This window comes from Capsicum annuum, chromosome 6 (assembly GCF_002878395.1).
Source record: "Capsicum annuum cultivar UCD-10X-F1 chromosome 6, UCD10Xv1.1, whole genome shotgun sequence".
Classification (NCBI taxonomy): Eukaryota; Viridiplantae; Streptophyta; class Magnoliopsida; order Solanales; family Solanaceae; genus Capsicum; species Capsicum annuum.
Genome location: NC_061116.1, coordinates 11,160,220 through 11,188,206, shown reverse-complemented (window position 1 = coordinate 11,188,206; position 27,987 = coordinate 11,160,220). Strand labels below are relative to the sequence as shown.

Below are 27,987 nucleotides of genomic sequence, written 5' to 3'. Positions count from 1 at the left end.
CTGATTTTAAGGAGAAATTACTAAAATATGTTTGAGCATTTTGAAAATCGCATTGGGACACAGGGTATAACATGTAGCATTCATTGCCAAGTTGTCAATATTTACCATTCTCAACTTGAGGGGGAGCGTAGAAATATAGATAGCTACGACTTGTTTACCATTAAATTTGTAATTCAGAGTATTAATTGGGATCGCTTCTCTTTTTGTATTTTCCTCACCCTTTGAAAAAAAGAAGCTGAAAATTTGTGTGGAGGTGAAGATATAGAGAGATAAAGCATAGGATAATAGGACAGACACCAAATGAAGCACTTATCTTTGTTATTTCCTTTTTACAATATCAGAAAAATCACTTATCTGTGTTTTTTCCTTCAAAAAGTTGTTCATGCACTTTGGCGAACAACATTAATGTTCAAAATTTCATACGAAAATTATCCTTTCAAAAGTTCATTCATGCACGTAATTGCTTTTGTTGGTATATCGAGAATTCCTCCATGTATTATTCGACCTAAAATGGATATCGAATTCCTCTTGGATGATTTAAGCAGATGTCAGGGTGATATATATCTGCGCTACTCTAACCACTTGAATAACTCCGAGCAATAGATTCTTCATTTCCATCCGAACCTTCCTGCATTAGACTTTGTGATGCAATCCTCTAAGGTGATAGTTTCCATGATGTGTATCTGAGTAAAAGTTGCTTCATTTCTAATTGAGTAGCAGCTAGATAACAGACTTCACTTCGTTAAGCTCATCAATCCTATATTTAATGGACCTTGAGGATTCTTGACAAAGGAATAGGAGAAGTGTGCTCATCAGTGAAGGAGGCTGATAGCCATGTTGGGCCTGTCGAAGATATTCAAATTGCAATCTATCAATGAAAGAGGTGACAGCTATTTACCTAGTGCAATGTATTGATAAACTTCTTTTTCTTAGAAACAGGAGGAAAATAGGCACCAATTTTGCCTAGAGGTTTGAGATGGCATATCCTTAGGAACAACACTTACTGTTGCAATGAGGTCAGGAGCACTATTTGAACATCTTGATCATTAGAGACAGCAGCCCCTCAACACCAAATGCTTATCGGTGGCTGATTCTTGTTGACGTAAATTCCACCACCCTGCATCACAATTCAAACTCTTCGGACTACGAATATCCCACTTCTTATTGCATTTGATTTTCTCGGTAACTTTATTACCTGCAGAGGTTTCACATTGTTTGTGATGATGGTATTTCTTGAAAGATTTAAAAAAATTGAGATATAGGATAACTTGCATATGTTTTCTTTTAATTAAAAACTTTCATATGGTATAGAGGCTGCCAATTACCTTTTGTTCGACTTCCTTCTTGCTCATCCCATGTATGTTTCAAAGAGAGACTTACAGTTGAAGACGCTGGCGTTCGGTAGCAGCAAACTCGCAGTGTTAGGAATAGCAGCGGCACACCAACTAGGAGGTGTGAACTGAGCATGGAGGAAGAGCTTGGGGAAGCAGGGAAGGGTTCTGCTTTTTGACAAGGACAGAATGAAAGAAACTTTTATTATTTGTGCTTCAGATTATGAACTTTTGAATAAAAATTCATTAAACAATTGGATGACTATTGTGTGACATACCGATGAGTTGTTTGCTTCATCCTCCTTTATTTATCCTTCATTTTCTTCATTCTAACAAAGTAACTTCTCCTTCCCTTCCTTTCAAGTTCTCAGGATCTGATGTATACAACATGCATAAAATGTCATTTTCGAGATATTGATCAAGGTCAAACATCAAATGGTGTTTACAGAACATTATCCCAAAATGTTATACACATTATCGTCATAAGTCTTCTGAAAAAATTGTGGAAATTATCTGCACACTTCAGCGTACATCACAACAAATGCTTACCATTTTAATTTGTTTTTCACTTATTACCGAAAGCTTATTGTGATGAAACGTGATCACAGCATCTACACATTTTTATTTAACATTCACAAAAAGTTCGGTTGAGAATTCATCAAACACATTGTAAACAACACATGTAAATTTGGTTTCTAAGCATCAAAATAATAGAGAAGAACCTGTCTTAGATTACATAACGGGATATTATTCAGGCCAAGGATCTGAAGCTTGTCTTCTCCCGTCATATCTTCAACATATTGTTTAATCTCCTGAACTGAACCTTCAAGTTCAGGGCTCTCTACAAGTTAGATAATTTTTAATGAACCAATATCCCCGAAATTAGGCGGAATCTTTGTAAGCTTATGACATCTCCACAGTGTTAATTTCTCAAGCACGGGAAAGAATTCTTCTCCAACCTCCCACTTAGCAAAAGTCACTTCTTCCAACTCCAAATATTTGTGATTCTCAAAGGTGTCTTCCTCCCCAATGTTCCATTCTTCCCCCTGGAAGATTGTTCTAACAAGGAAAAGCACTTCAAGGTTGGGCAATCTCGCTATTGTTGATAGTGAATAGGATGTCAGAAGAAAGTCCTGCAACACCAATGTTTTCAGATTGGAAGGAAAATGAAAATCCCATGGCCAATTTGTCGCTAAAGAGGGCCCACTGTCATTTGTGTTTGAACTTTCAAATTCTACTATGAGGAATTCTAGTTCAGTTAGGAAATCCAATTTCGGGAACCAATATCACTTTGTTGAATAATCCCATGATTCCTTGATAACAAATGAAAGATCTTGAAGATTGGGAAACCTTTTGAAAATATCCTTTGTTTCTTTCAAATAGGAAAACACGAGTTTCCCTAATTCTCTCAACTTCTCTAACTTTTGAGTACTCTTTTATCAGTATTGGTTCATCTGTGTGAGAAAGAACAAGCAGCCACATTCAACACTTGCAACTTTACAAGATCCCAAATACTCAATAATAGTACTAAGGTTGATCCTATGTTTTCAACCAACAGGGTTTCTAGATTCTAGAGGTTTGAGAATGATGAAGGTGGAGATTTGACTTCTGTCTCAATTCTTAAGAACCTCAAATGACTCAACATGCCTATTTCATTCAGCAAAGAATCTTTCACCAACATAAAAAAGGGACTCAGGTCCAACATTCTAAGAAGCTTGAAGTCTCTTACACGACATGCATCAGAAAGACGATCTTCCATCTCGTCTGCAGTTATCAACAAAGAACAGAGGTGCTTACCAGAATGCCTTTTCTTTTTTGAATTGAGCAGGACGAAATTGTTAGGCCCGCAGTGCTCCTTATCATAAAAAATGGTCACTATGCGTGGCATCAAATCTGAAGAAGAAGATGGATCACTTGAACTTATCTTGCCAAGCAACTTTTCCTGTCTTGCTTTTATTAAACAAAAGTCGTGCACAAGACCATGAATTTGGCAAGTCGGGTGATTACCTATCTCATTGAAAGCAATTATCAAGCTACTGGAAATTAAATTATCCAAATAAATTTCCATCACTTCTTCCAAACTCATCATCTATGTCTGTTCAGAAAGCCCTTCAGCACGCCAATAGATTTTCATAGCATCAAACCGAATTTCTCTGCCCTTCACAAAAAATGCAAAGTAGATTAAGCATGGCTTCAGGTGATGAGGTAAATGGTCATAATTTAATTATATAACCTTCATCACTTCCACTTCACTGCTCAAAATAAAGGAATTCAAATTGTTTCGAACTTCAAGCCACACAGACTTTGTCTTTTCCCTCCCTACAATGACTCCAGCAATCAGATCAATAACCAAAGGAAGTCCCTTACAATTCAGGGCAATTTCTTTTCCAACATCCAAAATTTCATCAGGGCAACTCTCTTTTCCAAATGCCCTTTTCTCTAATAACTCCCAACTTTCCTCTGAACTTAGCAATCGAAGGTTAAGAGGATCGGTGTTACACTTTCCATGAAAAGCCACTTCCTTTTGCCGAGTTTTAAAAATAATTCTACTTACGTTCACAACTTTAGGGAAAGGTCTTGTTAACTCGTCCCATGTGTCAATATCCCACACGTCATCTAACACAATTAGGTACCTCTTTCCATATAATTTTTTCATAGCTTATCGACAACATCAATATCCTTACTGAACTTCAAATCCAAGCCAGTAACTTGATTAAAAAGTTTCATCAACACCTTCTTCTTGTCATATTCTTGGTCGACTGTGCACCATGCACGAAGGTCAAAATGACTACAAACCGATTCATCATTGTATAATTTGTACGCCAAAGTAGTTTTGTCCGAACCCGGCATACCAGTGATTGAAATGACATCTAGATCTTTCGGTCCACTGGTGAGCTTACTAATTAACCAGTTTGTCTCCTCCTTAAAACCTACAATTATGTTACCAGTTGTCAATGATTTTCTTTCAACTGGATTCTTGGTAGAGTTTACAACAATGAGACTCTTGTTCTTGGGAATCTTCTCAGATATATTGGAGACTTCTTCTTTGATAAGCCTGATCTTTTTATGAAGGGAAGTGAGAAAATAAGATGTAAGAGCCCATTATCTCTTACGATAATTGAATCAATGACATCTTTAGCCTTATATGTCACATCTAAAACAGGTGCCCAGATATCTTTATACAATCCTTAGTCAAGATTCATGAAGAACGATCTTAAGAATTTGAAGACTTCTTTCACCAGTCTAATTTCTTCTTTTACCAAAGCAATTGAAAAAGAATTGGAATCTAGCAGATCATTCAAGTGGATGAGTAGAAGATGCATGAAGAGTGGTCCATCAATCATGGGGAAGCAACATTGATATGAGTCTGGGGCTTTCAGATAAACATATTTGAGATCATCCTTGAGGAGTTCAATATTTTCCAACAAGTCTAGAGCTGCACGACTTGTTTAATTAATACTCTCTTCATTCCTTGATTTTTCTTCTAAGTCACGAACAAGAGTTGATACCTCCCTGATAAATGCTCCAACACGTGCCAAAAGATCAAATAGTTTGCCATGATGAATAATTTCCTTTGGCATATCAGTAAGAATAATCAATAGGAACTTTATCATGACATGAGTGTTTCGAGCCCCTGAAGTGCTTATGGTAATAACAATCACCATGTGCTCTTGTAGATGAATCAGATATTCTCTCAGAACTTTCGTAGAGGTTTCAAGAAGTTGTTTACTTAAGCGTCCAACTTCTATTGATGGCGAAGCATTCAAATTTGTATAACATACTAGTTAAGTGTACGTGCTTTGCACGTATATATCACGTTAAATATAATCTTTGAATATAAAACGAACAAATTATTGTGGTTTTGCCATATTTTCTTAAAACTACAATAGCAATTGTTCATTAATCGATGAAACGATTATTTCTCTTCTTATAATATGATAAGTATTGGATAGTATTCAATTGTAAATCTAGTTTTTAACATTGAATAGAAAAGTCTTGTAAAAAGAATATTATTTGGTTTGAATTTTAATTTGAGAAAATAGTTCTTCTTCTAACCATATATTTTAGAACTCCTTAAATACTAATTCTCCTAATATTTATTACCACTAGTTTAAGTGCACGCGCCTTGCGCGTGTAACTCATTTTAATAAGTTCAAACATTATATTAAATAGGATATTTGTTTAAAAAATAAAGATGAATATAATAATTAAATTTAATATCTTTTGAGTATGTAAAGATGGAGAATTTATTTATTAAACCTAATCTTTACCAAAAATATTTTTAACCCACGTTCATCTAACATGTGTAAATTAAAATAAAACAATAAGATAATAAAGATCTCAAAACAATACAATTAAACTTAACTTTTACGCAAAAAATTCTTCAAAACCAACTACATTCAACTACGACCTATAAACTATAAAAAAAAATATATAATAGTGATCACAAAGCTTTGATTTTGACCCAACTAATTTTTGGTTTGACCCTAAAGAATGATTTTAAATGAAACAAAGAAGATATAAATATACACACATGTTGAATTCTTTTATGCTGACAAAAACAGTGAAGAAGTTGAGAGTTAGAAAATCAAGTATCCAGACATGCAATCGAATCAAGTTAGACGAGCATCAATCATATTCTCCCAATAGGCAAATCAGTTTGTTCTCTAGTTTAACGTACATCTCAATATTTATAGAAGTATTTCCTTAATAGAGTCATATTTTAGGAATATTTTTCTAATTGAACAGTAGAAAGAAAAAATATTAATTAATTCTCCTATCATATATTTTAGAAAGTCTAGTACAAAGAAAAATATTAATTAATTCTTCTACCATATATTTTAGGAGTCCCATATATTTTAGGAAGTCTACTTAATATAATAAAAAATAATTAAATAATAAATTAATAAAAAAATAGTTGAAAGACAGTTTTGTCTAAAGAAAGTCTTTTAATGAAGCGTAATCACTTTTCGATCTTCACACTTTTAATATATTATTGATATAGATATAGATTATAGATATAGGTGTGCATCACCTCCAGTTCAAGGAATTATCTTCATGAGTAGATGTGCTAGCTTGAAGAGTCGATCATCCCAAAGGAAGAGTCCAACTCTGTCAGCCATGATATGAAACTGAGGCAAGACATATTGAACAATCTTGTGCTCAATGCAACCATTCACTATCACCCATGGGAATCTTTCATGTTGCCAGACACATTCTGAAGAATATCATACTGAGTCTCTAACGGAAATATCCGTTCAGTAAGAAAATCGGATATATGATGGAGATTCAGGAGGAGGAAGTTCAACTGAACCTCATTCATGGTAGAACGATGACAAGAGCTGATACATTCATCGATATTATCCATGAGGATAGGAAGGACCTGATCCATGTTGTATTTACACCTGACATTGTTGTCAACATCATCCAAAATTTGTTGAAGCAGATTCTCAACCTCTTGTTTTGAATCACTCATTGCATCTTCAAACTCTTCCAAAACACAATGAGAAAGCTGGACATATGTACAAATAACTGCCAGATGAAGTTTCAGCTTTTCAATTTGATCAGCTTTGTTGGCAGCATTTTGACCTTCTTCATTCTTTAACCTCTCCATGAAATTCAGAACGCTGACAGTGTCCTCACGAAGAGCAGAAAATGACGCCTGCCAAATGACCAAACCCATTAAATTGAAGACTTTTATTTAAGCAAAAAAATTATGCATTGGTTTGTGAGGTTTATCCACAGTTTTGGTGCTTATAATTTTTCTATTACTTGAGGAATACATTTCCATTGCAGCTGGATTTTTGAAAAGAAATTAAAATAATTGTTAGACATGTTATTTTCTTACGCCAGAAAATTTGACTTTCCGTTGAATTATAATTTATGGGAATTACTAAACCTCTTCCTTAATTCGCGTCCTCCATACTTTTCTATCATGGATCATGTCCTCCGTAAGTTGTAACCGCTCCATGACATGCCTAATTAACTTCCTCCAATATTTGTTCGGCCTACCTCTAACCAGCCTAAAACCATCCATAGCCAGCATCTCACACCTTCGTATTGGAGTATCTATGCACCTCCTCATCACACGCCCGAACCATTTAACCTCACTTTACTCATCTTGTCTTCCACCGAAGACACTCCCATTTTCTCTCGAATAACCTCATTCTAACCGTATCTCTCTTGGTAAGTCCACACATCTATGTCAACATCCTCATCTCTGCCACCTTCTACTTAAATTTAAAATACTAATTTTACCCGTATTTAAATAAAAAGAATTTTAACTAATCAATAAACCAGTACTAAATAGTTCCATCTTTTTCAAGAAACTACTAAAGAGTTGCATTTTATAAGGCATTTATTAAAGGTAAATTAGTAAAACCAGTATTTATTTTTTAGAAAAAGAGTAAGACATACCATAAAGTTGTTTGCTTCCCCTTTCTCTCTTTGTCCTTCATTCTCCATGATTGAAATTGTCTTTCAAGTTCCTTTATTTCCAAATTCTCGGGATCTGACATATAAAATGTAGATAAAAAGTTTATCAGGAGATATAAATAGCTAAATAGTATTTTGTGTTTACTTTCTCAAAATTTTCTACAGATCTTAATACCAGAATTAAACAAATTAAGTTTATCAGAGACTTACATTATCACTTGATGAAAATTCTGATATAGTTGCTTTGTTCCTTTGTGTTTTTGTGTACTCTCCAGAAAACTATTAGCTTGAATAATGAAAGATAGAGAACAAATGAGTGATGTTAGGTAGAAAATGATGCGTATTTCCAAAAAAAGTCTATAAAGAAAAAGCATAAACCAATTTCAATGGGGCCTCACTTGTGTGCCACAAAGTCTAAAAGGAAAAAAGGAAAGAAAATTAATCATACTCTCAAGTGGGAACAATAATATGCAAAAGGGCATTTTGGCCAATATATATATATATATATATATATATATATATATATTGGTGTTGCGTTTGGCCATAAATCCGGAATTTTATATATATATATATATATATATATATATTGGTGTTGCGTTTGGCCATAAATCCGGAATTTTCAGTAGTTTGAAAAATATCAAAAAAACTGTTTTCACTTCAAATTACTCATAAAAATTTAAGAACAACTCCAATTTATATTCGTTTTCTCCTTGTGACCTTTTATTGTTACTAATCGTCTCCTTCCACAGTTCCTTTTATTATTCATAGAGTAGTACTCCCTCCGTTCCATTTTACTCGTCCCAAATTTTCTATTGTTGTCCCATTTTACTTGTCCTTTTTTACTTATCAAGACATGACAATTTTTTTTTCCATTATACCCTAGCGTAATTGATTACTCCTTATTATTAGCATTCTTGAAAAATGTTGCAAAAATGAGTACCATTAAGAGTAAATCATTAAGAATATAAATGGTACTTTGTTATTAGTGATCCATCAATATTGGAACTAACAACAAGACACAATTAAGATGGGCAAAATGATAAAGTTACATTACTAATCATTGTTTTCTTAATAGCTGTACCATCCCAATTTGGAACGGGTAAAATGGGACGGAGGGAGTATGTTTTTGTATTGTTACTCTATGCACAAGGATAATATTGTGAAAGTAATCTATCTGTGGGATTAAAAAGATTTTTTTTCAGATCTTTAATGTCCTTTTATTCAACTTTCACAATCCTACTTAAGAAGATATCAGTGTATTATTTTTTTTTTCAAAAAATAAAAAAGAAAAACACTATTAGAGACTAACCTCTTAACTAGATGAAAATATCTTCTGCTTGCTTTATTATTCATCTAACAACTTCAAATTGTTGGGAGATATTTGGTTTGGGGTAGTGAAGAAAATAATTTTCGTATTGAAAAATATTGTAGAAAAAAACAATGCATAGTGTTTTCAAAAAGTCTAGAAAGTAAGAGTATGAATCATTGGGTCCTCACAGCTTGTCTACCACAAGCCTAAAAGGATAAAGAAGATTAGCTTAATCAAAGAGATAAGCATCCAGTATCTCTTTGAACTTTGATCAAAGTTGCTACGATACATATCAACTTCACAGGGGTTACCCCAAACTCAATTTTAACATATTTTTGTCACCCTTTTATACTAATGTGGCACATTTATTACCTAAAATGGGACCCACATCAAAGATTTCACATCAACTATAAAGGCTGACAAAAGATGCCACGTCAACTAACAGGGTTGACAAAAATATGCTAAACTTTAGTTCCAGGGGATAATAGGGACCCCGTGAAGTTGGAGTGTGTTGTAACAAATTTGATCATAGTTCAGGCGGTACTGGATGTTTTACTCTTAATCAAACTCTCGATACTTTATTTACTTTATACTATTTCCTTCGTTTCATTTTGTTTGACACTATTTTCTTATTACATCGTCAAAATAATATTAACATTCTTATAATTTCTTAACTAAAAGCTTTTATATTCACACAAATATTATGACATGTTTACTGTTAGGATCCAATTAATCAAACGTCGTACGAAAGCTAACCAAGCAAACCTTGAAAGACGCTAAAGCCTAAAAAGGAAAAAGAACAGAAGGCAATCAACCTTCCTAATTTGTTATAATCTTACCTTTTGACCACTTAATGTTCAAAAAACAAGTATTTTGAAAGTTCACCAACAGAAAGAAGAAGAGTAAATGCATTATTTCCACCGTGAACTATAAACAAAATTGCTGAGACACACTCAAACTTAAAGAGGGTCCTATTACCTCCTGGACTAATTAAAACTGCATTTTTGGCAACCTTAGTGCCTTCGTAGCACATACATGGCACATCGGTGAATCAACACATTGAAGGTCCAGATAGGCACACGTATGTGCCACGTAGGCACTAAGGTTGCCAAAAATATGATTTTAATTAGTCCAGGGGTAATAAAACTCTCCTAAAGTTCGGGTGTGTCTCAGCAATTTCATTTATAGTTTAGGGTGGAAATAGTGCATTTTCTCGAAAGAAGAATGAAATTCCAAGATTATTAGAACAGTATGGGGTTCAATTTCAATGGGACCTTACCTATCTGCCATTTTGCATAGTGATTTGATTAATGGAATCCAAGGACGCATACAGGATGTGTTTGTGTCACCACAACACAACATACCTTATTCGTGACTTGCAATCGTAGACGACGTGTGAAAACAAACAAATCAACAAATGAAACTGTGAATTTATAAAAGTTTCCAAGTTTTCTAACGAGATAAGGCACAAAGTTCCTATTACCCTTAAACTCAATTTTTTCTAACTAGCTTAAGATTGATGTCGTGATGAAACGGAATCGTATCATATACTCATTGCTACATAATATTCACAAATAGTTGGAAGTGGTTGTGCCAATTCACTTTGGTGGCACATGGGAGGATTTATACAAGACATAGGTTGTTCAATTGGAATATTACTAATACTGAATGTCTGCTATGTTAAGGTGCTGATGAAAATGTTGAGCACCGATTGTTTAGGTGTCCATACTCGGCAGACATATGGCGCAGGCTCCATCTTTGGTTAAATATTCACAAACAGGCAATAGTGGTTAATACTGGTGGCAATTGATGCTGGCGATTTATTCAAATGTGTTAATCTTAATACACATTTATAATTGGCATAACACATAAGCAGGACCTTTAACTTGACATCAAATTATTATTATGTGTTATGATTTGGACAGAATAAGCAAACCACAAGCAAAAGGGAAAACAAGAACACACAGATTTACGTGGAAACCCTTACGGAAAAACCAAGAGGAATTCACTATAATGGAGAGAGAGAGAGTACAATGTGGAGATGAATTGTCTCAATGGCGTATTTTCTGAATACATAAAACAACCCACTAAATGCACTTATATAATATGTGCATACAAATACCACAAACCCCATTGAAAATCACAAACATGGGTCGCACCGCAAAACTTTCAAGGCCGGACCAATAAAATTTGGGTCACAACTCTAACAATCTCCACCTTGACACAAAATATAATTTAGAACTCAAAATCCATTTCAAGACAAACTCTCCACCTCTTCCACAAAAGCCCCTAAGTGCACATCTTAACAACTAACACCAACCAAGTCCAAGCAATGCTCAAACTTGGCACTTGGTAGTGTCTTGGTCATTATATCAGCAGGGTATCATGGGTACTAATCTTTCTTACCACAATATCACCACGAGCAATAATTTCACACACAAAATGACATCGAACATCGATGTGCTTTATCCTCTCCTGAAATATCTAATATTTTGTAAGGAAGATAGCACTCTGACTGTCGCAAAAGACCGTAGTAATCTGTAAGTCTTTGCTAAGTTCACCAAATTGACCCTTCAACTAAATAGATTCCTTAAAAGCCTCTGTAATAGCCATGTAGTCTACCTCAGTAGTTGACAAAGCAACCGTAGTCTGTAAGGTAGCTTTCCAAGTGATAGCACAACCACCAATGGTGAAAACATAGCCTGTAAGGGATCTTTTTTTATCATGGTCTCCTGAAAAATCAGAATCAATATACCTAACTACTCCATCTCTATTTCACCCAAACTGTAAGCAAACATCAGTAGATCCATCCAAGTATCTGAAAATCCACTGAACTATTTTTCAATTTTCTTTTCTAGGATTTTCCATGTATCTGCTAACTGAACTGATGGAATAAGATAAATCTGGCCAAAAATACATCATTGCATACATAAGAGACCTGACCGAACTAGAGTATGAAACTCGAGATATAGTCACTCTCTTCATCTGTCTTCGGAGATAACGTAGCCGAGAGTTTGAAGTGAGCTTCCAATGGAGTACTTATGGGTTTGGCATTTTGCATATTGAACCTGCGAAGCACTTTCTCAATATACCTTATCTGACTCAGGTATAACTTACACTTCTCTCTATTCCTTAGAATTTTCATGCCAAGAATCTTCTTTGCTTACACTTCTCTCTATTTCTTAGAATTTCCATGCCAAGAATCTTCTTTGCTGCTCTAGATCCTTCATCTCAAACTCTTTGCTAAGCTGGGCTTTGACTTTTATTTTCTCTCTCATATCCTTTGCTGCAATCAATATATCATTAACATACAAGAGAAGATACACGAACGAACCATCACTTACCTCCTTGAATTAGACACATGTTAGAACAATAATGATAATTGCACAAGAATTTAAAATAAAACTTTCTTGGATTAGAGGCATAATAAGACACTTCTTGAAGAAAGTTGGAGTCTCTCACACGAGCAAACGGAAGAACTAGTAACAACTCTATCTTCGGGATTCAACTAAGCCACAAAACAAGTAGCTTTCAAGAATGTTGCTCTTCTATTCTTGAATTGGTGATTTCTTCATTTGATCAATGTCTCTCCAATATTTTTTTCAAGGGGATTATTGTTTTTTTGAGTGCTTGTCTTTTCAAACAAAAGAAAATACTATTTATAGGATAAAAGTTTAATGCAAGAGAAGAGTATTAATTAAGTAATAGTTAAAAGGTTCATGTATATTTTAAAACAAAAATGTCTTTCTTTCAAGAACCTAAAACGTAAAACTTAATGAATAATGAACTTGTCAAATTCATGTTCTTTGTAACTCAAAACTTTAAGTGATGTATTTGTTTCAAAACTAATTGAAATATAACTCTTAAAAATCTTTAACCAATGTATTTGTTTCAAAATTTATTGAAACATAAACTTAACAATCCCCCATTTGTTTCAAGATATTTTATCTTTAAAAACCAAATTCATTTGAGACATCAATCTAGCAACATGCATCAATAATGGTGTCTTTTGGACTTGAACCATTAGCTATTGAAGACTTTTTAAATTATTGACTACTTAGTGAACAAATCTTGAACTAAGTGGTTCATTGAATGAAGTAGAAAAATAATTCATGCATATTGCTATATTCTGGTGAAAATCAAAATCCTTTGATACCTTATGGCCATGTGTCCTGAATCCTTTTAGCTAAGTGCTTTAAGATTTCCTGTTAAAATCTTATTGAAGTGGCCTCCACTTCACACTTAGTGTGGTGAATTCATCAAGAGTAACTTTGCATACTCCGAACAAATAGTCTATGAATTTCATTAAGAGAATTTAATCTCATCCTCCTTTACAACAAAGTATTAGTAAATCTATCAAGAGTGTTCCTACATACTCCAACCTAAATCGGTGTATAGACTTATTAAGAGAATATAATAGCATTCTTTTCTTTTGTAGGAATATTGTCAAATCTATCAAGAGTATTATTATTTACTCCAATCGAGATCGGTCTTATAGATTTATCAAAATAAAAAACCTCAACTTATGCACATCTACTCACTTTCTAGGGAAAAAGGAAATTTTATTGATGTGCTTCACAATTGTAACTTTTCTTGTTTTGCCATTTGCACCCAAGATTACATCATTAGGTAGGGTTTTCATAAAGTACAATCAATCTACAATAGGCTTTATTCCCATCCTATTACAAGTTTGTACCACCAATTCTTTGCCTAACCCTTTTGACAAAGGATCAGCTAGATTGAGTTTGGACTTCACAAATTGAAGCGATATTATGCCATCCTCTAATAATCTTCTCATATGATTATTTTTGAGACAAACTTGTATTGACTTGCCATTGTAACAATCACTAGAAGCCCGAAATATAGAAGCTTTATTATCACAATATATAGTCAAAGGTGGTATTGGCTTACCCCATAACAGAATATCTATCAGCATACTTCGCAGCCAATCAACTTCTTCTCCAGTAGAAGGCATAGTGATAAATTCTGACTCCATGGTTGAGTGAGTAATACATGTTGTTCTTTGATCTCCAAGAGGTTACTGCTAGCCAAAGTGAAAATCCAAGCAGTAATAAATTTAGAGTCATTCGAATCAGAATTCCAGGTAGCATCACTATAGCCTTCAAGAACTTCTTGAAAGCTATAATAATGCAGTCCAACATTAATTGTGCCCTTCAGATACCTTAAAACAAGAATTAAGGCATTCCAATGCTAAACTCCAGGCTACCAGTAAAATTGCTCAAAGTTCTTACTGCATAACCAATATTTGGCCTGGTACAATGCATGGCATACATAAGACTCCCAAAAATTTGAGAATATGTCAATTGATCAAGAATATCACCAGAGTTTTGCACTAGTTTGATTCTAGTATCAAATGGTGTAGGAGTAGGCTTGTTGTCAAAATGACCAAACCTCTTTAGAACCTTCTCAATACAACTTGATTGAGTAAGAGTTAAACCATTTGCTGATCTTACAATTTTGATGCCTAAAATTACATCAGCTTCTCCAAGATCTTTCATTTCAAACTGAGAAACAAGAAAATATTTTGTTTCTTTGACTCTTTCTATATCAGTTCAAAAGAGCAACATGTCATCTACATAAAGACATATTATAACACCAGAATTTTCTTAAAATTTACTAAATATGTAGATATCTCCACCATTGATTAAGTAGCCATTAGAAATCATAACTTTTCTAAATTTCTCATGCCATTTATTTGGAGCTTGTTTTAATCCATAAAGAGATTTAACAAGCTTACAAACTTTACGTTCTTGACCAGAAATGACAAATCCTTCTGGTTGTTTCATGTAGACTTCTTCGTCTAGATCTTCATTCAGGAATGCAATCTTCACATCCATCTGATGAATCATAAGATCATGAATTGCAGCTAGAGCAATGAAGAGATGAATAGAGGTCATTCAAGCTATGAGTGCAAAAGTATCAAAATAATCAATATCTTTCAATTGAGTAAAGCCTTTATCTACCAAACGGTCTTTGTACTTATCTAAAGTACCATCGTATTTCATTTTTTCCTAAAAATCCATCGAAAATCAATTGGTTTACATCCAGGAGGAAGATCTGATAATATTTATATATTATTAGACAGTATAGAATGTATTTCATCATCAATGGCTTTACGCCAAAATGGAGCATCATGTGAATACATAACTTGAACATAACTTTCAAAATTCTTTTCAACCAAATAAATTTGAAAATCAGGTCCAAAGTCTTTTGATTTGGCTGATCTTGAACTAAGTCTTGATTGACTTTCTTCCAATGGCTCAATTATTTTCCTTTTAAGAGGAGAAATAGAAGAACTTGCATCTTGTTCAAAAGAATCTTTTTTCTTAGGAAATATATGCTAAAAAAAGTTAGCATGTAAAGATTCAATAATTGTGTGAGGACTTGGGGTCTCAAGATTTAAAAATTTATAAGCCTTACTGGTTTGTGAATAACCAATAAACACACAATCTACTCCTCTATAGCCAATCTTGGTTAAATGTTGATCCGATAATCGAACATGAGCCAAACAACCCCATACTTTAAAATAATTTATATTTGGTTTTAGATTATTCCAAAGTTCATATGAAGATGCATCTTGATTCTTGGAAGTAATTCTATTCAAAATATGGCATGCTTAAAGTAAGGCTTCAGTCCACAAATTTTCAGGCATACCAGATCCATAAAGCATAGAATTAACCATTTCTATGAAAATCCTATTTTTTCTTTCTGCTACACCATTTTGTTGTGGTGTATAGGACATGATCAATTATTTTTCAATGCCTTCTTTTTCACAAAAATCAATAAAATCTGACTTTAAGTACTCTCCACCTCTATCAGATCTAATTGATTTAATTTTCAAACTTAATATATTTTTAACTTCTGCTTTATATGGTTTGACAGTTTCAAATGTTTCATCTTTTGTTTTTAATGGAAAGACATAAGTATATCTTGAGTAGTCATCAATAAAAGTGATAAAATACCTCTTTCCATGACTTGACAAACAATCCGTCTTACAAATATCAGTATGGATTAATTGCAAAAGTATGAAGTCCTTTCAACTGTCTTAAAGGGCTTCTTTATAATCTTGCATTTACTACAAGTAAGACATTAGTATTATGATTCTTCCCACAATCTTTAATTAATCCATTCTTTAATTAATCCATTATTCACCATTAGTTGAGTGGATCTAAAATTCATATGTCCAATTCATTCATACCATAAGTCCAGAGACTCCAAAATATAAGCAAAAATATTTTCATTTTCAATATTGAGTTTAAACATTCCATTTACAACATAACCTTTTCCAAAAAACATGCCATTTTTAGATAAAATAAACTTATCTGCCTCAAAAACCATTTTAAAACTAGGCTTCGAAAGAAGTGTACCTGATAATTGTCCAAATTCAAAATAAAACTTGATTTGCTTAGATGCATGATAATAAGCTTCTTGAAGATAGTTGGAGTCTCTCCCACGAGCAAATGGAAGAACTAGTAACAACTCTATCTTCGGGATTCAACTAAGCCACAAAACAAGTAGCATTCAAGAATGTTGCTCTTCTATTCTTGAATTGGTGATTTCTTCATTTGATCAATGTGTCTCCAATATTTTTTTCAAGGGGATTATTGTTTTTTTGAGTGCTTGTCTTTTCAAACAAAAGAAAATACTATTTATAGGATAAAAGTTTAATGCAAGAGAAGAGTATTAATTAAGTAATAGTTAATAGGTTCATGTATATTTTAAAACAAAATTGTCTTTCTTTCAAGAACCTAAAACGTAAAAATTAATGAATAATGAATTTGTCAAATTCATGTTCTTTGTAACTCAAAAATTTAAGTGATGCATTTGTTTCAAAACTAGTTGAAACATAACTCTTAAAAATCTTTAACTGATGTATTTGTTTCAAAATTTATTGAAACATAAACTTAACAATACAGCTATCATATCTACTCCTCCGAAATATATGAGAGGCCATAAAAGAGTCAAAGCTCTTATACCACTATCTGGGCGACTGTTTTAAGCCATAAAGAGACTTTATCAGCAAGCATACATAGTCCTTCTTTCCTGAAACTACAAAGCCCTCTAGTTGCTGCATATAGATGTCTTCCTCAAGTTCTCCATGTAAGAATGCATTTTTGACATCCAACTGCTCAAGCTCAAGATTATGCATGGCCAAAATACCGAGCAAGATTAAATTGAGCTATGCTTAACAACTGGAGAAAACACATCTATGAAGTCAATACCTTTAACCTGACTGTAGCCTTTAGCAACTAGTCTTGCTTTGTATCTAGCATTTTCAACTCCTGATGTTCTTTCTTTCTTTTTTAAATACTCGCTTGCAATGGACCACTTTCTTATCTTTAAGCAATCTCACCAAATCCCATATGCCATTCTTATGAAGTGATTCCATCTCCTCCTGCATAGCAATCAGCTATCGGCCAAAATTATCACAACTAACTGCCTCTGAGTTGAAGAATCTTCTTCACCAGAATTAATACATTCTGCTATATTTAATACATAAGCAACCAAATGATCTTTGGCATACTTCTGAGGAGGTCTAATATCTATCCTAGGCCTGTCTTTAGTGATAAAATATTATGGCATCACTGGTGATGAAGAAGAAACAATACCACTTTGTATATTTGGGCTAAACTGAGAAGTAGGCACTGGTGTAGACTCTGCTCCAATCTGTAACTCAACGTGGGTGCTTGACTTTTGCTAATTCATGTCACTAAGCACTAGATTCGGAGGGAGCCCAAAGCATAACAATTTCATCAAACACAACATCCCTGCTAATTATAACCTTTATGATTTTTGGATACCAAAGCTTATAACCTTTAACACCAGTCTTATAACCCATAAATAAACATTTAATAGATCTAGGTTCCAAGTTTCCATTATCAACATGAGCATAAGAAGGACATCTAAATATCCTCAAATCAGAATAACTAGTAGGAGTACTAAACCATATCTCTTGTGGAGCCTTTTTATCAATCACGACCGAGGGAGAATAGTTAATAAGAAGACAAGTTGTGAAAGTAGCTTTGGCCCAAAAAGACTTGGGTAAACCAGCATTAGAGATCATACAACGTACCTTCTCTATTGTAGTCCTATTCATTCATTCAGCCTCACAATTCCTTCTAACTTGCACAGAGCATTAAATTCATTAGAATAGAACTCTAAACCATTATCAGTCCGAAGGCGTTCTACCTGCTTCCTTGTTTTTTTTTTCAATCATAATCTTCCACTCCTTGAAAGTAGGCAACACATCATTCTTTTGCTTCAAGAAGAACACCCAAACTTTTCTAGAATAGTCAACAGATAATTTGCACCTCCTCTAGAAGGTACTATAGAAGGACCTAGAGATCAGAATAAATATAATCAAGTATGTCATTAGTTGAGTGGATGCCTTTAGTAAATCTGACTCTCTTCTGCTTCAGCCATCCCGTTTTCACACATATGCCCCAAGCACATATGCCAAAGTTTAGCAACGTCACTTTCTGATAGAGAGGAGGTAGAAATAGCAACATCACCTGTAACCATAAAGCCTTGAAATACATACAAATTTTTTGACTTTCTCTGTCCCTTCATCATAAAAAGAGCACCTTTAGTAACCTTGAGGACTCCACCTTCACCAGTGTACCTATATCCATTCGAATCAAGGGTATTCATGGAAATAAGATTTCTCTTCAGGTATTGGACATACCGCACATCACCAAGTGTCCTCACAACCCCATCAAATATCTTAATTCTAATTGTTCTAATACGAACTATCTTACAAGGTGTGTTATTTCCCATCAACACAGCACCTTTAGTGACTGCTTTATATGTTGTAAACCAATCCCGATTGCGACACTTATGAAACATGCAAGCTGAATCAAGAATCCAATCCTCACATGGTTTGGAGTTACCATCAGAAACTATCAAAAGTTCTCCATCACTACTGTCACACCCCCTTTTAATAAAAAATATTGATTTTTAAGCTTCAAAAGGATTTTATTATTAAAGTGACAAAAATGAAGATTTGCTTCAAAAAGGATTCTTTTATATTCAAAACTCAGTGTCGCCACTTGGCATAAATCGGGTGTGAAAAGTCACCTTTGGAAATCCCTTTTTAAAATAATTTTGACCCTTTTAAAATTGGTTTGCGAACAGAGATTTCGGTTAAGGAATTCTGTTGACCAATGGGAAGGTTTTAGGCACCCCTCGATCCCGTAGTTTGACCACGGTCACTTGGTGGAGCATATCAGCTAATTTAGCACTACGAATTTATACACCACACAAAAGCATGCAAAACAATCAATCGAAAAACAAAAAAAATAATCCAAAATTTAGTGTCCAGTTCAATTATACAGTCCAAATAAAAATGCAAAAATTGAAACCTACGTTAACCTATACTAACCCTAAACTATGCTCCAATGCTTTACTCGATGCCTTGATCCTTCATCACAAACGTCCTCCAAATATAAAATACTTCGAGGCATTCCCTTACAAATAAATACAAGTGATCGCGGGGCATTCCCCAATTAAATGAATACATTTTTAAATCCAACAACTAAAACCAAACCATTCAACACAAATTCCATATTCAAACATTCAACAAGAAAACACCTATTCTTAAATTTTGCCTACCCGAACCTAAACATTTGCTAATCCAAATCGACCTATCATGATACTATCAAATTCACAAACTTAATATTGATTTCGAATTAAGTAAAAATAACAACAAACCAGTATTAACCAAATTCACCCTTTTTAACAACCTCACAATTCCACCCCAAATTCCCTTCTCAACCAATGATTAACACATGATTTGCTTGTAAATTCAATTTTTTAAACTCGGAATCCAATATCAACAACATAAACATAATGACAATTAAAGCATGGTAATCAAATTTCACATGAATGACATCAATCATCCACCAAATCATCCAATCTCAAACATAGCCAATTAAACAAATTAAGATAAAGAAGAGAACAGGTTAAAGAAATAAACCTTTCGATAATCGATTTCTATTGATAATAATATTTAAGATAACCTAAACTTTAGAATTTTGAATAGGACCTCAATAGTGACAAACTCTAAGTCCAATATTGAGGAATTTGAAACCCAAAGCTGGTCGAGATGCACGGAAAATTAAATCCCCAAAATAGGAACAAAAACTGATGAATCCCCAAAACCCAATTTCGGTGATGAAACACAAAATAGATGAACCCATCACTCCAACAACACGACTAAAAAAAAGAAAAATCAATGTATCCTGAGCTCCGACTACGGTGGAAAATAATGAATCGATATGGATTTCGGCGTCTCTTTTCACTTTTCGACCAAACCTACCTGGATATCAAAAGAAACAACGGGGAAATTAGGATTTTGTGATTGGACCGAGAAAACAACAAACTTGAACTAATTTTGGTGAAATTTTGCTAAAAAATCTTGAGAAAACTGACCAGATCTCACTCAAACTCTTTTCATTCTCTCAATTTATTGTTACTCTATGTATGTGTTGTTTAGTGTGTAAATCTGTGTGCGTATGTGGTTTCTGTCAAGAAGAAAAGAATTTTTTCTCTCTATTTTTTGTACCTCCTCTGATGTTCTCTAATGAAGACGGTGATAATCCAAAAGGAAAATCCCCTTTTCTCTCTTTGTATTACTGTGTATTTCCCCTTCCCTCTTTTTACTTTTGTTTTCCTTTTTCTTTTTTTATACTATCCTATGGGGATGCATATTATTGGTGGCTTGTGGAAATATGTGTGTGGCATGTGGACCCCACATAAATGAGTGTGTAAGTTGAGTGGGTATGTGTCTTTTTTGTGCATTCAATAAAAATGGGGAGTGATGTGTTGAGCTGGCATGGTAAGGTGTCAATTTGTTATGCCTTTACTCATTTCGATTCCTTTTTGGGGAAAAATCATCAACTAAACAAAAGTCTATGGTAAGGTGAATAAAAGAATGAAAAAAATAAAAACAAAATAAAATAATATAAATGAGTAAAATATTTTCAGGGAGGGACAAAATTACGTGTCTACATCATGCCCCCTTTGGATGTAAACACATGGTGTTTTTATACAAAGCAGTAGACAACGAGATAGAATTTTGTCCCAATCTTTATTCAAAAGCATGATTCAAGAGAAAGGAGGGAAACCAGGTCTTGACTTAGGACATCCTACCTACCCAAGTTATGAGGAAATCGAGTCACAGGTATCTCAAAGGCTTGGAAGGAGAGGGACGATACCAAGTTGGATAGTCAAGTGAGGTCTCGTCGAGGTTCCGATCGCGACTCTGTTATTACATCAAAAATGAAAATTACAAGTTAAAACATATTACAAAAATCCTATCTATGCAGCATCTTTTGAATTCTTGACTTGAGTTTCATCACCCTGTTCTTTAGGCGGACTCCTGACTTGCAACTTCTTCAACTTGTTGCTTGGATTTCAATTTCTTCACCTTGTTTCTTGACTTTGCATCTCTCACCCTTGTTACTTGACCTTCAATCCCTTCACTTTATTTCTTGAATTTTAATTTCATCACCATGTTCTTCAGGCGGGCTCCTGTCTTTCAATTTTATTACCCTTGTTCTTCGGGAGGGCTCCTGACTTGCCATTTTCATCACCCTTGTTCTTTAAGAGGGATCCTAACTTGCCATTTCATCACTCTATTCTCCGGGCGAGCTCCCGACCTTCAATTTCATCACTTCCTATTCTTCAGGCAGGCTCCTGACTTGCAATTTTATCACCCTATTCTTCAGACGGGCTCCTGACTTTCAATTTCATCATCCTATTATCAAGTGGGTTCCTGAGTTGCAATTTCATCACTCTGTTTTTCAGGTGAGATCCTGACTTGCAATTTTATCACCCTTGTTTTGGGCAAGTTCCTGAGTTGTAATTTTATCGCCCTGTTCTTCAGGCGGGCTCCTGACTTGCAATTTCATCACCCTATTTTCAGGCGGGTTCCTGAGTTGCAATTTCATCACCCTAATCTCCAGGTGGGCTCTTGAAATCAAAATCAAAACTAAAACGAAAATTATCCCAAATAAATTATGATAAAGAAAGATTCTATTTTTCTGAAAGTGAAGTTCCATTCTTCTACAGGAGGATCCTGAACCTAAAGTAAGTTCCCATTTTCCAGGAGGGTCCTGAACATAAAGTAAATTCCCATTTTTCAGGAGGGTCCTGGACATAAAGTAAATTTCCATTTTCTAGGAAGGTCCTGAACATAAAGTAAATTCCCATTTTTCAGGAGGGTCCTGAACATAAAGTAAATTCCCAGATATGTTTTCCCAATGACATCTGAATATAATGAACAGAACTTTGCCCCTGTTTTATCAAAGAAAAATTTGTCAATTAAAACTTAGTGGTGGCTTGCATCACTGGGCTTTTCGAACATCTGCTGCAGCGCTTATTTCCTTTATCTTTGCTTTAGATTACCGACATTTGCCCCTGTCTTATCACATCATTGACCCAAACCTGAATTAAGGGAAGTGACCTTGATTCTAACATCGAATATTTATTTTACCCTACCTTTGAGGTGCACCTTTTAAAACCTAAATATTTCCATGCATCCCAGAACCTATTGGTTGATGAACTTTCTTTGCATTGTTTTGAATTATGATCATGTCTCTTTCATGTGCTGGTCCTTGGCTTTTTCTCATGCAATTGGGAAGACTGGTAGCAAGTTTTGAAATCCTTTCTCACTTTGTTTGACACAGACTTGACTCAAAATATAAAGAAATAATGGTGACTTGTATTTTGATGAATGGCATAAAAATACAAAAATATGAATATGCAAATGAAAGAAAAGGGCAATGTCCTTTTTAACAAAGAAGAAAACTTATTTGAATATGGCAAACAACTCCAATGACTATTACATGCATTTTGGATTTTTCTATCCAAACTTCCCATTTGTTGTCAAGCTCATGCCTTTGCCTCTAAGTCACTTCTTGAAACCCGTTGGACTCGTACAACTCCTTCAATTGATAACATCTTGAAAGATTTTTGTCAACAAGCCTCTTTCCTTTTTATTCCTCTCAAACTCGCAATCACCTTACAGTGCTCGTGGGGGTTTTCACCAATAAGACTCTCTCATTTTTATCTCTCTTGACTCACCATCACCTTACGATGCCTGTGAGGGTTTTCACCAATAAGACTCTCTCATTTTTATTTCTCTTATCTCACTATCGCCTTACGACGCCCATGAGGGTTTTCACCAATAAGACTTTCTCATTTTTATTTTATGTTTTTCCATGAAGATGTAGAAAATATAATCCCAAAACATTTCCCTATATCCATCACATATTCAGCCTCACAATTCTCAAAGATTGATCTAAAGGTCTTTCTTTGGTTGTAGCTTGGCTTTTAGATAAGGTTAGAAATAAAAAGATGGTAGGAGGATCAAACGACACTTAAAGTGGGTTGAGAGTTACAACCTTTGGAATCGACTCAAATAACAAAAAAAATTAACTGATGCCCCAGCTTTTGCTGACTGGGTGACTCTAAATTATTTATTTGGTTGGATCGAGCCCCGGGTAGGGAAGCCTACGTATCTCACTTTCGAGAGAAGAGAATCAGGTCAAACGTCGTTCCATCAGCTTGTTCTTTGTTTTGATTTGATTTTTCTCTTTTTTTCATACTCTTTATTTTTTTTTCTTGACTTTTATCTTTGACACTGTTTTGATTCCAAAAGAGGGATATGAAAGAAAATAAAACTAAGCTCAAACGGGGCAAACAAAGGATGACACAATATTTGGATAGCAGAATGAAATGCCTTCATTATATCAATCTTTAAAAATGCAAGTACTAAACATGCAATAGAACCAATGAGGGAAAAAATATCATACATAATATCTTTTGACTGCATTAGCATTGATAGACATTTCTGCCATTTTGCCTTCCATATCTGTCTAATATAAAGCTCCATTGGGCAACACTTTTTTCACAATAAAGGGACCTTGTCAATTTGGGGAGAACTTGCCTTTAGCCTCAACCTAATGAGGGAGGATACGCTTCAATACCAACTGACCAACTTTAAAACACCTGGGACGTACCTTTTTGTTATATGCTCAAGCCATTCTCTTTTGATACAATTGGTCATGACATATCGACGTCAACCTTTTTTATCAATCAAGCTCAACTATTCCAGTCAAGTTTTGACCCACTCATCATCATCAATCTCTGCTTCCACCATGACTCAAAGAGAGGGAATTTCGACTTCCGCGGGAATGACTGCTTCCATCCCATACACCAATAAATATGGAGTTTCCCCTGTTGAAATGCGAATAGTAGTACGATAACCTAGCAATGCAAATGGAAACTTCTCATGATATTGTCTAGACCCTTGTATTATTTTTCGCAGTATTTTCTTGATATTCTTATTGGAGACTTCCACAGCGCCATTTTCCTTTGGACAATATGGAGTGGAATTTTGATGTACTATCTTAAACTATTGAAACACTTCTTGCATCAAATGACTATTGAGGTTGGCAGTATTATCTGTAATGATCATCTTTGGAATTCCAACCCTATAAATAATGTTGGCATGAACAAAATCTACCACCGTCTTCATTGTTACTTACTTGAAAGTTACTGCTTCTACCCACTTTGTAAAGTAATTGATGTCCACTAAAATGAACCTATGCCCATTTGACACTTTTGACTCAATCGGCCTGATCACGTCCATCCCCCAAGCTATGAAAGGCCATGGGGCAGACATTGCGTGTAACTCAATAAGTGGAGAATGTATCAGATCACCGTGTACCTAACATTGATGACATTTCAAAAAAAAATGAATAGAATACCTCACCATAGTAAGCCAATAATAACCTGCTCGAAGTATCTTCTTTTACAAGACATAGCCGTTTATATGCGGTCCACATACTCCGGAGTGTATTTCAACCATGATTGTTGAAGCTTCTTTTGCATCTACACATCTCAAAAGTCCCAGATCAGAGGTTCTCTTGTATAAGATTCCCCCACTTAAGAAAAATCCACTAGCCAAATGCCTAATAGTCCTCTTTTGATCACTGGTGGCATGTGTTAGGTATTCTCCCGACTAGATGTATCTCATGATATCAAAGAACCAAGGTTAGCCATCGAGCTCTTTTTGAACTGCATTATAATAAGCATGTTGATCACGACTCTGTATATGCACTAAATCGATGAAGGCCTTATCAGGATGTTGGAGCATTGAAGACTAAATGGCTAAAGCATCAGCAATCTCATTATGAATTCTTAGAATATGCCTAAACTTTACTGACACAAACCATTGACATAGATCTTACAAGCATTATCAATACGGTATAAGCTTTAAATCTCGTGTCTCCTAATTTCCTTGAATCTGGTGGATGAGCAAATCTGAGTCCCCCAATACTAATAGTTCCTGGACTCCCATATCAATACTAGATTCAAACCTAGAATGCAAGCTTCATATTCCGCCATGTTATTAGTACAATAAAATCAAAGTTACATTGTTATCGGGAAATACTACCCTGATTGAGAGATAAGAACTGCACCTATTTTGAGTCATTTCATGTCAACGGCTCCATCAAAGAATAATTTTCAACCTGGATCAGTATCTATAATGACTGCATCGAGACATAACACCTCTTCATCAGGGAAATATGTCTTTAATGGAGCATACTATTCATCAATGGGATTCTCAGCAAGATGATCTACCAAGGCTTGGCTTTCATGATGGTTCGAGTCACATATACAATGTCAAACTTGGTAAGCAATATTTTCCACTTCGCTAATTGACCTGTTGGCATAGACTTTTGAAAGATATACTTTAAAGGATCCATGTGGGAGATGAGATAAGTAGTGTAGGACGAATGATAATGCTTTAACTTCTGTGCTACCCAAGTTAGGGCATAACACATCCTTTCAAGAAGAGTGTACCTGGCTTCATATGCTGTGAATTTCTTGCTAAGATAATTAATAGCTTGCTTCTTTTTGCCTGTGACATCATGTTGACCCAAGACACAACTGAATGAATTATCCATAATTGATAAGTACAAAATCAAAGGCTTTCCAGGCTCAGGTGGCACCAACACCGGTGGATTTGAAAGATATCTTTTGATTTTATCAAACGCTTCCTGACTTTCTTTAGTCCACTAATCGCAACACTCTTTTTTAGCAACTTGAAAATGGTCTCACATGTAGTTATGAGTTGAGCAATAAACCTGCTGATGTATTTAGTCTACCAAGTAAACTCATCACCTCTGTTCTATTCATGGGCGGTGGGAGATCCTAAATTACTTTGATCTTTGAAGGATCCAATTTAATACCCCAACGGCTGACTACAAACCCCAACAACTTTCCGGACGAAACTTCGAATACATATTTTGCCAGATTGAGTTTGAGATTATACCTACGAAGACTTTCAAAGAGTTTCCTAAGATTTTTAACATGGTCAACCTGATTCTTTAATTTAATAATCAAATTATCTATATAGACTTCAATTTCCTTGTGCATCATATCATGAAATATAGTGGTCATGACTCTCATGTATGTTGCTCCAACATTCTTTAAACCGAACGGCATCACTCGATAACAATAGGTCCCCCACGGTGGGATAAAAGAAGTCTTCTCCGCATAATCAACATCCATAATAATTTTGTGATATCCAGCATAGCAATCCACAAAAAAGGCAACCTCGTGGTTAGCATAATTGTCCAGCAGAATATGGATGTTGGGCAGTGAAAAATCATCCTTCGGACTTGCTTTGTTCAAATAACGATAATCTACACATACTCGAATCTTGCTATTTTTCTTTGGGACAGAAACAACATTGGACAACTAAGTAGGATAACGATCCCCTTGAATGACTTTGGCTTCAAGTTGTTTCATGATTTTCTCTTTGAGTTTTATACGTACATCAGTTTTAAACTTCCTCAACTTCTATTTGATAGAGGGGAGCACAGGATCAGTTGGCAATTTATGGGCAACTAATTCAGTTCTTAAACCCAGCATATCATCTTTAGACCATGTAAAAACCTCTTTATAATCAATTAATGGTTGAATCATTCCATCTTTTAATTGTGGCGAAGCATGCACACCTATTTTAGTTTCCTTAAAATATTCTTGATTTCCAAGATTAATTGGCTCAGTTTCATTCAGATTAGGATTCAACTTGTCTTCAAACTATTCCAACTCTTTGCTTATTTCTTCTAATGCCTCTTCTTCATCATATTTCCCCTCTTGCCTCATTATACCTTGATAGATTGAATTTTAAGATTAGGATGAAAATTCCGCATGCATGTCATATCACTAGAATCGGCATAAGGAGAACTATATAAGGAAAAGACAAAAAAACAAAATATATTAGACATAAAACAAAAGGGACATTGTATTTCATTAAAAGGGAAAGATAAGAGGGTTTAAAAATATACAAAAATAGAACATAAACAAGCTAAATTCTAAATCACAACCCTGAAATAAATAGGATAAAAAGAAAGAAATACAAAACGAACTACCAAAACTCCCTCCTGATGGGGAGAGGAGTGACTTCCCAGTTGTTGAACTGGACATCAGGACCTATGAACTACACATCTGCCTTACTGGTACCTTCTACTGCTTCAACCATGTTAACTTCAACCAATAGGTTCTGGAAGTCATCGGCCAATTCAGGTTTGAACTCTATAGGCTTCGTGATGCTGCTCTTGATAAATAACTTACTGAGTAGAGGCAACGGGTAAGGGAGTGACCACGTTCCCTTTTTCCTTCTCTTGGCAGTTCCCTAATCTCCAGTCGTGGGTTTAAATCCTAGACCAAAAGTGCCCATGCTCTAACTCAGGCATATTAGACTAATTATACCATGCATAGTCACTCCCAAACCCTTTCCTGGATCAAATCCATATTTCAATATGTCATTTATCATTATGACAGAAGTAGGAGACAAATGTGGCCCTGGAATAA

General features: G+C 34.7%; 1 long non-coding RNA gene across 1 annotated transcript; it reads right to left on the bottom strand.

The window, feature by feature from the left end:
* Positions 1 to 292: 292 nt before the first annotated feature.
* LOC107873543 lies at positions 293 to 8,153 on the bottom strand. The gene is made up of 7 exons (XR_007056939.1): positions 7,977 to 8,153; positions 7,749 to 7,842; positions 6,367 to 6,993; positions 1,610 to 1,705; positions 1,326 to 1,499; positions 1,005 to 1,195; positions 293 to 843 (listed from the first exon to the last, which is right to left on the bottom strand). It is a non-coding gene; the product is annotated as an uncharacterized LOC107873543 (long non-coding RNA).
* Between the last annotated feature and the right edge of the window lie 19,834 nt (positions 8,154 to 27,987).